The 17,383-nt window shown below is 44.2% G+C and overlaps 3 non-coding genes across 3 annotated transcripts; all 3 read left to right on the forward strand.

Moving 5' to 3' along the window:
• Positions 1–1,775: 1,775 nt before the first annotated feature.
• trnas-gcu (transfer RNA serine (anticodon GCU)) lies at positions 1,776–1,857 on the forward strand. The gene has a single exon. It is a non-coding gene; the product is annotated as a tRNA-Ser (tRNA).
• A 1,525-nt stretch (positions 1,858–3,382) lies between these two features.
• On the forward strand, positions 3,383–3,465 carry trnas-gcu (transfer RNA serine (anticodon GCU)). Its single transcript has one exon. It is a non-coding gene; the product is annotated as a tRNA-Ser (tRNA).
• Positions 3,466–4,987: 1,522 nt separating this feature from the next.
• trnan-guu (transfer RNA asparagine (anticodon GUU)) lies at positions 4,988–5,069 on the forward strand. The gene has a single exon. It is a non-coding gene; the product is annotated as a tRNA-Asn (tRNA).
• Positions 5,070–17,383: the final 12,314 nt, after the last annotated feature.

Genomic DNA, 17,383 nt, shown 5'->3' on the forward strand with positions numbered 1-17,383 from the left:
TTGAAAGTCCCTCATCTGAAGTAACGGAAGGCCTGTTGCTTTCATTAAGCTGATTGTACATTTTCAACATTGTAGATCTGTGTGCACGGGCAGGATAAGCGGTGAAGTTGAATTTCTTTCAGGGTAGTTCTAATTAGATGTAAAAAGCAAGAAATGGAATGCCTGAGAACAGTATATTGGTGAGACGAGGAGGCCGAGAGGTTAAGTCGATGGACTGATAATCCATTGTTCTTTGCACGCTATGGGTTCGAATCCCGCCTTTGTTGTTACTGTATTACACGTTTGATGCTGATGCACTTTCCAAGCATTTCTCTGAATCTCACTTAAAATAAAATTGCACTGGTGTTGCTGGTCTGTGCCCCTGCAGTGCTCATATCTTGTTAAAATTAAAATATTCCAAGAAATTTCTCAACACACCTTGAATGAAAGTGGAGATGAGATCGCGAATCGTAGACAGCGAACCCTCTCTTCCTTCTTCCTTCCTTTGAGATTGGCACCGAATGAAAAGACTAGCGGCAACAGAGACAAATGATTAGGGAACAGGAACATAAATTTCTCCTTTGGAATTTGAAAAATATTTATCAAACTTAAAGACGAGATTTTCTGTTTTTGGGTCTTTGGTTGAGAGATAAATAATGCGCGAGAAATCCTCGTTCTTTTCAGCATTCTCTCATGGGATCTGAAGCCCCAGTTTAACATCTTACTAGAAGGACGGCACTGCCGACAGTGCAGCACTACCTCAGTACTGCCCTGGAGTGTCAGCCTGGATTATGCACTCAAGTCTCTGGAGTGAGGCTTGAGTATGCTGCCGCTGAGCCACGGCTGACACCTAAACTCAGTTCATTTGGCTGGAGTAAAATGACGGAGATAATGGGAAAAATGATAATGGAGTAAATTTTCAACTTGGCGTCCAAGATTAAACCGGGCATCGTTTTAGAAACAGCCCGATTTATGTTGCCATAGATTTCATAAGCTTTGAAAATCAGGCCTGTCTATAATGGGCGGGGCCGCGGTCAGTTGCGAATGATTCTGGGTCTGTTTAAACCGCGAGTGCTCACAGCCCCGGATCATTCTGTGTCTGTTTGAAATGGCAGAGCTCACAATCTCGGATCATGCCGTTTTTTTAGAAGCAGAGCGATTTCAGCTTTGATGACCGAGTTGTTGAGTTTAACAAAATGTGTCAAGGCTCGCCCGGGATTTGAACACGGGACCTCTCGCATTTATAATGCTGAATTGCCCAAATCGAGAATCATAACCCTAGACCAACAAGCCGCCGATGTCATTCTTCAATTTGCATTGAGTTTCACTGCGCTGGTGCGAATCCAGCTCACAGAGGACCTGTTTATTCAGTGGAAATATTTTTATCTTTTCCTCAATCCACTTCTTTTTTCGAGCTGTTTCCTTGAACCTGCTCACAATTCACCCCATAAAAAGAGATTCAGCAGCATCAGCGGCCGCATAGACTAATGGATAAGTCGTCTGACTTCGGTTGCAAATTCTTCAGTTATTTGAAGGTTCAAGTCCTACAAAGGTCTTTTAATTATCTGGGCGACACTTTTTATATTCTGAATCTGGCGTGAAACCGGCCATTTTTGACAGTCCCTCATCTGAAGCAACGGAAGGCCTGTTGCTTACATTAAGCTGATTGTACATTTTCAACATTGTAGATCTGTGTGCACGGGCAGGATAAGCGGTGAAGTTGAATTTCTTTCAGGGTAGTTCTAATTAGATGTAAAAAGCAAGAAATGGAATGTCTGAAAGCAGTATATTGGTGAGACGAGGTGGCCGAGTGGTTAAGGCGATGGACTGCTAATCCATTGTGCTCTGCACGCGTGGGTTCGAATCCCATCCTCGTCGTTACTGTTTTACACGTTTGATGCTGATGCACTTTCCAAGCATTTCACTGAACCTCACTTGAAATACAATTTCGTGAAAATTGCACTGGTGTTGCTGGTCTGTGCCCCTGCATTGCTCATATCTTGTTAAAATTAAAATATTCCAAGAAATTTCTCAACCCACCTTGAATGAAAGTGGAGATGAGATCGTGAATCGGAGATTGAGAACCCTCTCTTCCTTCTTCCTTCCTTTGAGATTGGCACCGAATGAAAAGACTAGCGGCAACAGAGGCAAATGATTAGGGAACAGGAACGTAAATTTCTCCTTTGGAATTTCAAAAATATTTATCAAACTTAAACATGAGATTTTCTGTTTTTGGCTCTTTGGTTGAGAGATAAATAATGCGCGAGAAATCCTCGTTCTTTTCAGCATTCTCTCATGGGATCTGAAGCCCCAGTTTAACATCTTACTAGAAAGACGGCACTGCCGACAGTGCAGCACTACCTCAGTACTGCCCTGGAGTGTCAGCCTGGATTATGCAGCCAAGTCTCTGGAGTGAGGCTTGAGTATGCTACCGCTGAGCCACGGCTGACACCTCAACTCAGTTCATTTGGCTGGAGTAAAATGACGGAGATAATGGGAAAAATGATAATGGAGTAAACTTTCAACTTGGCGTCCAAGATTAAACCGGGCATCGATTTAGAAACAGCCCGATTGATGTTGCCATGGATTTCATAAGCTTTGAAAAACAGGCCTGTCTATAATGGGCGTGGTCGTGGTCAGTTGCGAATCAATCTGGGTCTGTTTGAACCAGGAGTGCTCACAGTCCCGGATCATTCTGTGTCTGTTTGAAATGGCAGAGCTCACAATCTCGGATCATGCCGTTTTTTTAGAAGCAGAGCGATTTCAGCTTTGATGACCGAGTTGTTGAGTTTAAGAAAATGTGTCAGGGCTCGTCCGGGATTTGAACCCGGGACCTCACGCATTTTAATCGTGATATGCCCAAAGCGAGAATCATACCCCTAGACCAACGAGCCGCCGATGTCATTTCCCATTTGCATTGAGTTTCACTGCGCTGGTGCGAATCCAGCTCACAGAGGACCTGTTAATTCAGTTGAAATATTTTTATCTTTTCCTCAATCCACTTCTTTTTTCGAGCAGTTTCCTTGAACCTGCTCACAATTCGCCCCATAAAAAGAGATTCAGCGGCATCAGCGGCCGCATAGACTAATGGATTAGGCATCTGACTTCTGTTGCACATTCTTCAGTTATCAGAAGATTGAAGGTTCAAGTCCTACAAAGGTCTTTTAATTATCTGGGCGACGCTTTTTACATTCTGAATCTGGCGTGAAACCGGCCATTTTTGACAGTCCCTCATCTGAAGTAACGGAAGGCCTGTTGCTTACATTAAGCTGATTGTACATTTTCAACATTGTAGATCTGTGTGCACGGGCAGGATAAGCGGTGAAGTTGAATTTCTTTCAGGGTAGTTCTAATTAGATGTAAAAAGCAAGAAATGGAATGTCGGAAAACAGTATATTGGTGAGACGAGGTGGCCGAGTGGTTAAGGCGGATGGACTGCTAATCCATTGTGCTCTGCACGCGTGGGTTCGAGTCCCATCCTCGTCGTTACTGTTTTACACGTTTGATGCTGATGCACTTTCCAAGCATTTCACTGAATCTTACTTGAAATACAATTTCGTGAAAATTGCACTGGTGTTGCTGGTCTGTGCCCCTGCATTGCTCATATCTTGTTAAAATTAAAATATTCCAAGAAATTTCTCAACCCACCTTGAATGAAAGTGGAGATGAGATCGTGAATCGGAGATTGAGAACCCTCTCTTCCTTCTTCCTTCCTTTGAGATTGGCACCGAATGAAAAGACTAGCGGCAACAGAGGCAAATGATTAGGGAACAGGAACATAAATTTCTCCTTTGGAATTTCAAAAATATTTATCAAACTTAAAGATGAGATTTTCTGTTTTTGGCTCTTTGGTTGAGAAATAAATAATGCGTGAGAAATCCTCGTTCTTTTCAGCATTCTCTCATGGGATCTGAAGCCCCAGTTTAACATCTATACTAGAAAGACGGCACTGCCGACAGTGCAGCACTACCTCAGTACTGCCCTGGAGTGTCAGCCTGGATTATGCACTCAAGTCTCTGGAGTGAGGCTTGAGTATGCTACCGCTGAGCCACGGCTGACACCTAAACTCAGTTCATTTGGCTGGAGTAAAATGACGGAGATAATGGGAAAAATGATAATGGAGTAAACTTTCAACTTGGCGTCCAAGATTAAACCGGGCATCGATTTAGAAACAGCCCGATTGATGTTGCCATGGATTTCATAAGCTTTGAAAAACAGGCCTGTCTATAATGGGCGTGGTCGTGGTCAGTTGCGAATCAATCTGGGTCTGTTTGAATCAGGAGTGCTCACAGTCCCGGATCATTCTGTGTCTGTTTGAAATGGCAGAGCTCACAATCTCGGATCATGCCGTTTTTTTAGAAGCAGAGCGATTTCAGCTTTGATGACCGAGTTGTTGAGTTTAACAAAATGTGTCAAGGCTCGCACCGGGATTTGAACACGGGACCTCTCGCATTTATAATGCTGAATTGCCCAAAGCGAGAATCATACCCCTAGACCAACAAGCCGCCGATGTCATTCTTCAATTTGCATTGAGTTTCACTGCGCTGGTGCGAATCCAGCTCACAGAGGACCTGTTTATTCAGTGGAAATATTTTTATCTTTTCCTCAATCCACTTCTTTTTTCGAGCTGTTTCCTTGAACCTGCTCACAATTCACCCCATAAAAAGAGATCCAGCAGCATCAGCGGCCGCATAGACTAATGGATAAGTCGTCTGACTTCGGTTGCAAATTCTTCAATTATTTGAAGGTTCAAGTCCTACAAAGGTCTTTTAATTATCTGGGCGACACTTTTTATATTCTGAATCTGGCGTGAAACCTGCCATTTTTGACAGTCCCTCATCTGAAGCAACGGAAGGCCTGTTCCTTACATTAAGCTGATTGTAAATTTTCAACATTGTAGATCTGTGTGCACGGGCAGGATAAGCGGTGAAGTTGAATTTCTTTCAGGGTAGTTCTAATTAGATGTAAAAAGCAAGAAATGGAATGTCTGAAAGCAGTATATTGGTGAGACGAGGTGGCCGAGTGGTTAAGGCGATGGACTGTTAATCCATTGTGCTCTGCACGCGTGGGTTCGAATCCCATCCTCGTCGTAACTGTTTTACACGTTTGATGCTGATGCACTTTCCAAGCATTTCACTGAACCTCACTTGAAATACAATTTCGTGAAAATTGCACTGGTGTTGCTGGTCTGTGCCCCTGCATTGCTCATATCTTGTTAAAATTAAAATATTCCAAGAAATTTCTCAACCCACCTTGAATGAAAGTGGAGATGAGATCGTAAATCGGAGATTGAGAACCCTCTCTTCCTTCTTCCTTCCTTTGAGATTGGCACCGAATGAAAAGACTAGCGGCAACAGAGGCAAATGATTAGGGAACAGGAACATAAATTTCTCCTTTGGAATTTCAAAAATATTTATCAAACTTAAAGATTATATTTTCTGTTTTTGGCTCTTTGGTTGAGAGATAAATAATGCGCGAGTCCTGCCGCGATCGTTCAATTAACTGGGCGACACTTTTTCTGATCTGAATCTGGCTTCAAACCGACCATTTTTGACAGTCCCTCAACTGAAGCAGCGCAAGGCCTTTTGCTTACATTAAGCTGATTGTACATCCCGGGCAGGATAAGCGGTGAAGTGGACTTTCTTTCAGGGTATTTCTGCTTCGATGCAAAAACCAGGAAATGGAATGGCTGAGAGCAGTGCATGGTTGAGACGAGGTGGCCGAGAGGTTAAGGCGATGGACTGTTAATCGAGAATGCGGATCCCACCCTCGTCGTTATTACGTTTGATACTGGTACCCTTTCCGAGCTTTTAACTGAAACTTGCCTAAAATAAACTTTCAAATGCAATTTCGTCACAATCGCCCTGGTGCTCCTGGTCTGTGCCCCATGCATTACTCATATCTTGTTAAAATTAAAAGAGACCACTGCAATTCTTCAACATCTTGAATGAATGTGGAGCAGTGATCGTGATTCGGAGATTGTCGAACTGCTCCTTTCTTCTGCTGAGATTGTCACCGAATGAAAGAATAGCGGGACCAGAGGCAAATGTTTTGGGAGCAGAAACATAAATTTCTCCTTTAGTAGGCAATGTAATTTCAAAAATATTTATCAACCTTAATGAAGAGATTTTCTGTTTTAGTGTCTTTGGTTGAGAGCTAAATAATGGGCGAGAAATCCTCGTTCTTTTCGGCATACTCTCATGGGATCGGAGGGCCCGGTTTAACGTCTTACTGGCAAGACGGGGGCACCAACAGTGCAGCAGTACCTCAGTACTGCACTGGAGTGTCAGCCTGGATTATGTGCTCAAGTCTCTGGAGTGCTGCTTGACTTGGCTGCCGCTGAGCCACGGCTGAAACCTACACTCAGGTCATTTGGCTGGAGAGAAATGACGGAGATAAATGGAAAAATTATAATGGAGTAAACCTTCAATTTGTCGTCCAGCAGAAGAGCGGGCATTGTAATCGGCCGCCTATTATAGAAACAGTCCGATTTATGTTGCCATCGATTTCATAAGCATTGAAAATCAGGCCTGTCTTTCATGGAATGGCTCGTGGTCAGTTGTTAATCACTCTGGGTCTGTTTAAACCGGGAGTGCTCACAGTCCCGGATCATTCTGTGTCTGTTTAAAATGGCAGAGCTCACAGTCCCGGATCATTCCGTTTTTTTTTAAAGTAGAGCGATTTCAGCTTTCATGACTGAGGTGTTGAGTTTAACTAAATGTGACTGGGCTCGTCCGGGATTTGAACGCGGGACCTCTCGCATTGTAAGCCACGGAAATTCCCTAAGCGAGAATCATACCCCTAGACCAACGAGCAGCCGATGTTATGTTGCAAGTTGCATTGCGATTCCCTGCGCTGGTGCAAACCCAGCTCGCAGAAGTGCTGTTCATTCAGTTAAAATATGTTTATCTTTTCCTCAATCCGCTCCTTTTTGGCGATCATTTTAATTGAATCTGCTCACAATTCTCCCCATAAAAAGAGGTACAGCCGCATCAGTGGCCGCGTGCCCTAATGGATAAGACGTCTGATTTCGGTTGTCGAGGTTTTTCAGTTATCAGACGATTGCAAGTTCGAGTCCTGCCGCGGTCGTTCAATTAACTCGGCGACACTTTTTCTGTTCTGAATCTGGCTTCAAACCGACCATTTTTGACAGTCCCTCAACTGAAGCAGCGGAAGGCCTTTTGCTTTCATTAAGCTGATTGTACATTTTCAACATTGTAGATCTGTGTGCATGGGCAGGATAAGCGGTGAAGTGGACTTTCTTTCAGGGTATTTCTGCTTAGATGCAAAAACCAGGAAATGGAATGGCTGAGAGCAGTGCATGGTTGAGACGAGGTGGCCGAGAGGTTAAGGCGATGGTCTGTTTATCGAAAATGCGGATCCCATCCTCGTCGTTATTACGTTTGATACTGGTACACTTTCCGAGCTTTTAACTGAAACTTGCCTAAAATAAACTTTCAAATACAATTTCGTCAGAATCGCCCTGGTGCTCCTGGTCTGTGCCTCATGCATTACTCATATCTTGTTAAAATTAAAAGAGACCACTGCAATTCTTCAACATCTTGAATGAATGTGGAGCAGTGATCGTGATTCGGAGATTGTCGAACTCCTCCTTTCTTCTGCTGAGATTGTCACCGAATGAAAGATTAGCGGGACCAGAGGCAAATGTATAGGGAGCAGAAACATAAATTTCTCCTTTAGGAGGCAATGTAATTTCAAAAATATTTATCAACCTTAATGAAGAGATTTTCTGTTTTAGTGTCTTTGGTTGAGAGCTAAATAATGGGCGAGAAATACTCGTTCTTTTCGGCATACTCTCATGGGATCGGAGGGCCCGGTTTAGCGTCTTACCAGCAAGACGGGGGCACCAACAATGCAGCACTACCTCAGTACTGCACTGGAGTGTCAGCCTGGATTATATGCTCAAGTCTCTGGAGTGCTGCTTGACTTTGTTGCCGCTGAGCCACGGCTGACACCTACACTCAGTTCATTTGGCTGGAGAGAAATGACGGAGATAAATGGAAAAATTATAATGGAGTAAACCTTCAATTTGTCGTCCAGCAGAAGAGCGGGCATTGTAATCGGCCGCCTGTTATAGAAACAGCCCGATTTATGTTGCCATCGATTTCATAAGCATTGAAAATCAGGACTGTCTTTAATGGAATGTGTCGTGGTCAGTTGTTAATCACTCTGGGTCTGTTTAAACCGGGAGTGCTCACAGTCCCGGATCATTCTGTGTCTGTTTAAAATGGCAGAGCTCAGAGTCCCGGATCATTCAGTTTTTTTTAAAGTAGAGCGATTTCAGCTTTCATGACTGAGGTGTTGAGTTTAACTAAATGTGACTGGGCTCGTCTGGGATTTGAACCCGGGGCCTCTCGCATTATCAGCCACAGAAATTCTTGAAGCGAGAATCATACCCCTAGACCAACGAGCCGCCAATGCTATGGTTCAAGTTGCATTGCGATTCCCTGCGCTGGTGCAAACCCAGCTCGCAGAAGTCCTGTTTATTCAGTTAAAATATGTTTATCTTTTGCTCAATCCGCTTGTTTTTGCGAGCAGTTTCCTTGAATCTGCTCACAATTCTCCCCATAAAAAGAGACTCAGCAGCTTCAGCGGCCGCGTGGCCTAATGGATAAGGCGTCCGAATTCGGTTGCGAGTTTTTCAGTTATCGAAAGATTGCAGGTTGGAGTCCTGCCGCGGTCGTTTAATTAACTGGGAGACGCTTTTTCTTTTCTGAATCTGGCTGCAAACCGACCATTTTTGACAGTCCCTCAACTGAAGCAGCGGAAGGCCTTTTGCTTACATTAAGCTGATTGTACATTTTCAACATTGTAGGTCTGTGTGCACGGGCAGAATAAGCGGTGAAGTGAACTTTCTTTCAGGGTATTTCTGCTTAAATGCAAAAAGCAGGAAATGGAATGGCTGAGAGCAGTGTATGGTGGAGACGAGGTGGCCGAGAGATTGAGGCGATGGACTGTTAATCTATTGGGCTCTGTACGCGTGGGTTCTGGATCCCATCCTCGTCGTTATTACGTTTGATAGGGATTGCCAGCGAGGCCCACGTTCCAGGAAGGAATTAAAAGAACAGTTTTTTCGCGCATGATGATGCTTAATGAAGGGATTGTTGATGAAGTGCCTGTCTCACTAGATGCTACTTGACCTGATCAACGTTCGCTCCATCATATATTTTTTATTTTGAACTTTGCAGCGAGCATTTCTTCGGGCAACAACAAAATCAATACAATTTTATGACAGGAGTGGGTTTCGAATCCACGCCCCCGAAAAGAATGGCGTTTTAATCCAGTGCCTTAGACTGCTCGGCCACGCTACCACACCTGTGTGATTTTATTTCTGATACTGGTGAATGATAATTGAAAGCCGGCATTGAGTCAAGGGCTTTGCATTGAGAAAGAAGGAAACAAAGAGCTTTCTGAGCTCTGTTTATGGAGCGAGGTGGTTGAGGGGTTAAGGCGGTGGGTCGCTAATCATCTGTGCTCTGCACGCATTGTTTTGAATTCTACCGTTATTGTATTTAAGACTAGATCTTTTTCAACGCATCCAAGAATCCTGAGTCCTTTCCTTGCCCAATCCGCAGTGGGAAGTTTTGTTTTGCTGCCTCACTCTATTTGCACAAATCAGCAAAGTCCTCATTTCAGCCCAAACTGTTTCTTGCACGGAGGTGTTGAATTGTAAGCCATAAGTTACGTGAAGTGTAATTGAAAGTGGACAGTGACGTCCTGGTAAAAGGAAAATTTCTCTTCAGATGCTGCCTGATCTATTGAATATTTCCAATATGTTCTGTTTTAATTTTGTGCTTTCACTGTAGCAGTTTACCCGACAACACAAAACTTGCCTCAAGGGCGCAGTTTCAGGCAAAACGTTTCTGCGCCCTTCTCACATACAAGATCTACTTCCCTTTCCCCACACACGATGTAAAGGCAGGTGTTTCTGCCCACTTTCTCCTGCACCACAACATTCCAAACACACGTTGCTCCTGGCATCAGGGAGTCTCAGAGTTTCTCAGAGTGGATTGCCAGAGCAATGGGGAGCTCAGAAGCTGTGAGGGAATTGAAGGGTTGCTGAGATAGTATCACGTGGGTATGAGGGCTCTAAATGGATACCAGAGAGAGTAACGGACACTCAGAAGGTATTATCGAGGGAAAGGGAACTCAGGAGGTATCAGAGAGGTTTAATGAGCGCTCGGGAGGTATGAGAGTGTGTAAGGGGCGCTCAGAATGTATCGAAGAGGGTACGGGACGCTGAGGAGCTATCAGTGAGAGTAAGCAATACTCTGGAGATATCAGAGTGAGAAATGAACACTCAGTTTTTATCAGAAAGATTGAGGAACGCTTAGGTGGTAGCAGTGAGTCTGGTGGAACATGAGTTTTTATCGTGTAAACATCACATTGTCTAAATATCAACATGGTTAATGAAAGCAAAGTTGAATCCGAATGTAACAGCTGGTCTGCCATGTCCTAAGTGGGGACTGTAACGATCAATAACATGTCATTCTATAGTGGACACTAGGTGGAGCCGTAGAGCTGTGTAGAGCTGTATATAAGACTGCACTACCCAGCTGTATATATATTAAGACTACATTACCCATGAGGCACTAGGCTACCCACAAGGAAGCAGTCAAGATGGAAGCCTCTACAGATACTGTACCAGTCCACATGTGCTCAACAAAGTAACTAACAAAAGCTAGCTGTGTTCATAATAAGAATGTCTATTTATTAATGAACATAACATGGTACCAGGATGGTGAAGATCTGCTGAAAATTGTGAAAAGCGACATGGAGAATTTGAAGCCACCAGAGCGTTTGAATCTCACAGAAAAAATCGACTACAATTGGCAGACTTTTAAACAGTAATTCGAACTCTACATTGCAGCCATCGGATTCGGTACGAAGCCAGACGCAAGGAAGATAGAATTGTTGCTTATGGTTGCAGGCCCACAGGTGACAGAGGTATTTAATACATTTGTATTTAATCCAGTGGAGAACAGAGAAAAATTAGGAGATGTGCTAAAAAAAATTGATGCACTTTGCGCTCCCAAAAAGAATGAGACGTATGAAAGATACATCTTCCGTTCTCGGACACAGCAACAAAATGAGACTTTTGCTAGCTTTATAACTGATCTGAAACTGAAAGCACAGACATGTAATTTCTCTGAGCTCAAAGCATCCATGATTCGTGACCAGATTGTGTTTGGTATTCATGATAAAAAAGTCAGGGAACGTCTGTTGAGAGAAACCAAACTAAATTTGGATAATGCGGTGAAAATATGCCAAGCCAGCGAGCTAGCTCGAAAGCACACGAAGACTTTCAGTGAAATCAATAATGATGCGATTGCAATGAGTGATAATGCTGCTGTCGGTGCTGTGTACTACAAGGGGAAGAAACGTGGGCAGAACAGAAATGAAAAGCAATCGGAGGATGAAATTTTTAATTGTAAACGCTGTGGTTACAAACACCAGTTAAGACAATGCCCAGCGTTTGGAAAAATGTGCACAAAGTGTAATGGAAAGAATCACTTTGCCAAGCAATGCTTTTCAAAAGTAAAAACAACGAAAGGGCAACAGGTTAAAGTGATTGAGGACATTGATGCTCAAAGTGATCACATTTGCAGTAAGTGTTGACTGCTCGAGGAACTCCGGCTCCGTGTTGAAGAGCTGGAGTCCGAGCTTCAAACACTGAGACACATCAGGGAGGGGGAGAGTTACCTGGACTCTGTGTATCACGAGGTAGTCATACCAATTAGATTAATTAATTCAGATGTAGTCCGTGGCCAGGGTCAGGATGGTGTGACTAGAAGTGAGGCAGGTGCGGGGACCAAGGAGGTAGTGTTGGAGGAGCCGCAGCCCTTGCACTTGTCCAACAGGTTCGAGGCTCTTACTCCCTGTGGGGCAGGAGCAGGAACTGCAGGGAGGATGAGCAACCTGGCCACAGCACCGTGGACAGGGGGCCATTCAATTGGGGGGAGTTAAAATAAATGTTGTAGTGGTAGGGGATAGTATCGTTAGGGGGATAGATAGAGTTCTTTGCAGCCGAGAGCGAGAGTCCCGAAGGCTGTGTTGCCTGCCCGGTGCCAGGGTTAAGGACATCGCCTCTGGACTGGAGAGAAACTTGGAGTGGGAGGGGGAGGATCCAGTTGTCGTGGTCCATGTTGGTACCAACGACATAGATAGGACAAGGAAAGAGGTACTGCTGAGGGAGTTTGAGCAGCTAGGGGTCAAATTAAAAAGCAGAACCACAAGGGTAATAATCTCTGGATTATTACCTGAGCCACGAGCGAATTTGGCTAGGACAAATAAGATTAGAGAGTTAAATGCGTGGCTCAAAGACTGGTGTGGGAGAAATGGGTTTTGCTTCCTGGGGCACTGGCACCAGTACTGGGGCAGGAGGGAGCTGTTCCATTGGGATGGGCTTCACTTGGCCAGTGCTGGGACTAGAGTCCTGGCGGATCATATAACTAGGGTTGTAGAGAGGGCTTTAAACTAACTAGTGGGGGGGAGATTCCTAGAGAGCAAATAATAAAAATGACAACAGAGAAGGTCATAGACTTAGGTTGCAGTGGGGAAATTAAAAATCAGAGCGTGTCAGGAAGGGGCAGAAGGTATGCAGTAAAAGGTAAAGTGCTAAAAAGGGGAAAAGCAGGAACTAAGTGTCACAAAACATCTTTGAAAGATCTCTATCTGAGTGCACGTAGCATTTGTAACAAAATAGACGAGTTAATGGCACAAATAACTACATATGGGTATGATCTTGTGGCCATTACAGAAACATGGCTGCAGGGTGACAATGCCTGGGAATTAAACATACCAGGTTTTTTAACGATCAGGAAGGACAGGCAGGAAGGAAGGGGAGGTGGGGTGGCTATGATAATAAAGGAAGGAATCACTGTAATAGAGAGAAATGATATTGGGTCAAAAGATCAGGATAATGAAACAGTTTGGGTGGAGGTAAGGAATAATAAGGGGAAAAAACACTAGTGGGCGTAGTCTATAGGCCTCCGAACAGTGGCAACTCTGTTGGACGGAGTATCAATCAGGAAATAGTTGAGGCTTGTTATAAGGGAACATCTATAATTATGGGGGATTTTAACTATCATATTAATTGGACAAATCAAATTGGGCAGGGCTGTCTTGAGGATGAGTTCATTGAGTGTATTAGGGATGGGTTTCTTGAGCAGTATGTAACTGAACCGACCAGGGGGCAAGCAACCTTAGATCTGGTCCTGTGTAACGAGATGGGATTAATTAAAAATGTCCTAGTAAAGTATCCCCTTGGAATGAGTGACCATAACATGGATGAATTCCATATTCAATTAGAGGGTGAGAAGGTTGGATCTCAAACAAGTGTGCTAAGCTTGAATAAAGGAGACTATGAAGGTATGAGAGCGGATTGAGTAGAGTGGATTGGGACAATAGATTAAAGGGTAAGACTGTAGTGTCCGTGTGTAGATAAAGACACTGAAGACAGGAGTTGGTTCATAGGTATTTACTAAGCAAGTCTGGGGGGTGGTCTAAATGATATACACAATACACAGGCTTATATAGCCCAAGTGGCAATTACCGGCATTACGCACACCTGGGGCTCTTAAAGGCACATACACCACCATTGCTCTTAAAGGCACATACACCACAATTCCTCCCCTTCTAGCTAACTAGTACATCATATTTTAAGTAATTATTAATTAAATGTTATATGCAAAATAAGATACATTGCTGTATTAATTAATTATAAGTTAGTCTCTCAGGAGGCTTCGTGACTCGGTCCGGATAACGCCTCGGGGGTGTAGTAGTTTCTGGTGGTGTAGTAGGTTCTTCTGGCAAGGCTGATTCGGCTTGAATGCCAGTGTCGGGTTCATCGGGTTCCAGTCTCACCGGATCGGAGGTAGATATGGGTATATCTACTTCATCGTTAGATGTATAGAGTGGTGGTGTAGGTTGTCCCTTTTCAGATGACTTGATGATTTGGTCAGCATGGCGTCTTATTATGCTTTCTCCGATGTCCACGGTATACATCAGTGGTCCTAGTCGTGTGCAGATAGTTCCAGGCTGCCATTTCTCGGTACGGTAGTCCCGGGCCAAAACCGGTTGGCCTATCTGGAAGGTCCTAGTTGGCTTTTCATTCATGCCCTGAAACTGCCGGTTCTCCACGTCCCTTCGGATGTTGGGCTTGACCAAATCCAGCCGGCATCTTAGGTTTCTATTGTAGAACATCATGGCGGGAGTTTGGTTAGTAACCATATGTGTTGCATTCCTATATGCAAATAAGAAGTTATCCACCTTGTGCTGAAGTTTTATGTTTTCATTACCCATGGCCTTTATGGCCTTCTTGAAGGTCTGGACAAACCTTTCAGCCAATCCATTGGTGGCGGGATGGTATGGGGCGGACGTGTAGTGCTTTACCCCATTGTTCTTTAAGAACTTTCTGAATTCTTCGGACACAAATTGCGGTCCATTATCAGAACATATCTGTTCCGGCAGCCCATTCCTGGCAAATATGGTCCTTAATACTGTGATGGTTTTTTCCGTGGTGGTGGAGGACATCTTTATTACCTCCGGCCACTTGGAGTGTGCATCAACCGCGATTAGAAACATTGAGTCCATAAATGGACCAGCAAAGTCGATGTGCACCCTTTGCCAGGGAGATGAGGGCCACTCCCATGGATGTAGAGGGGCTTGTGGTGGAGCGTTTTGGACCTTCTGGCATCCTAGGCAGCTCTTGGTCATTTCTTCGATGTCTCCATCGATACCTGGCCACCATACAAACGCCCTAGCTAGGTTCTTCATTTTCACTCCACCCAGATGCCCCTCGTGAAGCTCCTTTAGCACTTTATCCTGGAGTTTGGGTGGAATCACCACTCTGGATCCACACATCAAGGTTCCTCGGCACACTGACAGCTGTTCTCTTCTTTGCGAGAATGCTGGCAACAGTGGCTCGCCATGTGCTGGCCACCCCTTCACTGTTAAATCGTAGACCCGTGAGAGAGTAGGGTCATTTCTTGTCTCCCTTTCAATGGCAGAATTTGTCACCGGTAGACATTCCACTATGGTAGAGTGGAATATCTCTACTGGGTCTTCTGTAGGTGCCTCTTCTATCGTTGGCAACGGTAGGCGCGATAAACCGTCAGCATTCCCATGCTGTTTTGACCCTTTGTATTCAATGTTGTATTGGTGTGCCCCTAGAAAAAGGGACCACCTCTGTAGTCTTTGTGCCGTCATAATGGGGACACCTTTTTTAGGGTTGAATATGGAGATGAGGGGTTGATGGTCAGTCAGCAAGGTAAATTTTTGTCCGTGTAGGTAATGGTTGAATTTCTTCACTCCCCATACCAGGCTGAGTGCTTCCCTGTCTATTTGGGCATAGTTACGCTCAGCTGAGTTTAATGAGCGTGACGCAAAAGCTATCGGCCGTTCTGAGCCATCAGGGAATATATGGGATAATACCGCGCCTATGCCGTAAGGGGATGCATCGCACGCCAGTCTGATTGGTAGTGATGGGTTGTAATGAGCCAAAACTTTCTCGGATGTGATTAAGTCTTTACATTTATGGAAGGCACGTTTACAGTCTTCGTTCCATTTCCAAATCACTCCTGTCTGTAGAAGATCATTAAGAGGGTGTAGAATAGTTGATAAGTTCGGTAAAAATTTATGATAGTAATTTATTAATCCCAGGAATGACCTTAATTGTGAAACATTTTCCGGTGCTGGGGCTTTTATAACTGCTTCAATTTTTTCAGGTGACTTATGCAACCCTTCCTTATTAATTATGTGGCCACAATATGATATCTGATTTTGGAAAAATTCGCACTGGGGGCGATTTGCTCGTAGGCCCCGTTCTTTCAGCCTAGTGGGCACCTGCTCCAAATTGGCAAGGTGCTCGTTGTCGTTTTCTCCTGTTATAAGGATGTCGTCTAGGTAGCATTGAGTCCCCGGAATCCCTTGCAGGACTTGCTCCATAGCTCTTTGCCAGATAGCTGGAGCTGATGCTACTCCAAAAACCAGTCGATTGTACTGGTACAGGCCTTTGTGTGTGTTTATTGTGAGATACTTTTTAGAGGTCTCCTCAACCTCCATCTGTAGATATGCCTGTGCCAAGTCAATTTTTGTGAAACGTTTCCCTCCGGATAGTGAGGCGAAAATATCTTCTATCCTCGGAAGAGGATACTGTACCGTGTGAAGGACCGGGTTTACAGTCACCTTAAAGTCCCCACAGATGCGAATTTTTCTCTGTTCCTCAGAGTTATTTTTCAATGCTTTTTTCATGACTGGAACGATGGGTGTTGCCCATTCGCTCCAATCTACTTTGGATAATACGCCTGCCTTTTCCAAATTCTCCAGCTCTGCCTCGACTGCCGGACGTATTGCGTATGGCACCGGTCTTGCCTTAAAAAATTTGGGAATTGCTGCATCTTCCACTTTTATTGAGGCGGTGATGCCTTTCAAGGTTCCTAGTTTCTCTTGAAACACTTCTTTGGCGTTGGCCAAGATGTCTTTTAATCGTTCAGGTATGATGTCATCATTGTTTTTTTCCTTACTGGTCACCGTCAGTGCCTGAATGGAGTGCCAGTCTAAACGTAGCTTCCTTATCCATTCACGTCCCAACAACGGTGGACCACCATCTTGTAGAATGTATAAATACAACTTTTGTATTTCTTTGCCGTTGTATACCACAGGCACCCTTATTTTTCCTTTGGGGTAGACTTTCTGCCCCGTATATGTTTTTAAGATAATGGATGTGTCTTTTAGAGGTATATGCGAAAATAGCCTCTCGTAATCTCGTCGATTTATCACGGTTAGAGCTGATCCTGTATCTAGCTCCATTTTAACTGGGGACCCTGCTATTGTGAGGGTAACCCAAATGGTTTGGTAATCTTCATTGGCAATTACATTGTGTAATTTGAGAGAGCTTAGTCTCTTGTTCCCAGAGTCGCTATCACTCTTCTGGTCTTTGGAGCTACTGTCCGTCATCATTTGTACCTTTCTGTGCTTTTCCTTATTGATTCTTTTCTCGTTAGTGGATTTTTTATTTTCAGATCGGCATACACGTGGAATGTGTCCTATCTTTCCGCATCGCTTGCATGCTTTTTCTTTGATCCAGCAATCCCTCTGATCATGGTTGGATCTGCCGCATCGATAACATTTCTTGAAACCCCGTGTCATTTCATGGGTGCCGAAGTCCTGTGGCCTTTGCTGTATCTTTGCCGCTCCTATTGCACTGAAAGCCTTGTCCAGTGTTAAATCTTTTCTAGAAGATAACTTCTTTTGTGTTTCTACACTTAGGGGATCGCAGATGAATTTGTCTTGCAGAGAATCTGCCAGTCCTGCCTCGAATTGGCAGTGTAGGGTATCAACAATCTCTTCAAAATTATTGTCCATCGGTTCGGCTGGAGTG

Source organism: Somniosus microcephalus, unplaced genomic scaffold (genome assembly GCF_052327205.1).
Source record: "Somniosus microcephalus isolate GS21.2 unplaced genomic scaffold, FLI_Smic_1.0 unresolved_chr1, whole genome shotgun sequence".
In the NCBI taxonomy this organism is placed as follows: Eukaryota; Metazoa; Chordata; class Chondrichthyes; order Squaliformes; family Somniosidae; genus Somniosus; species Somniosus microcephalus.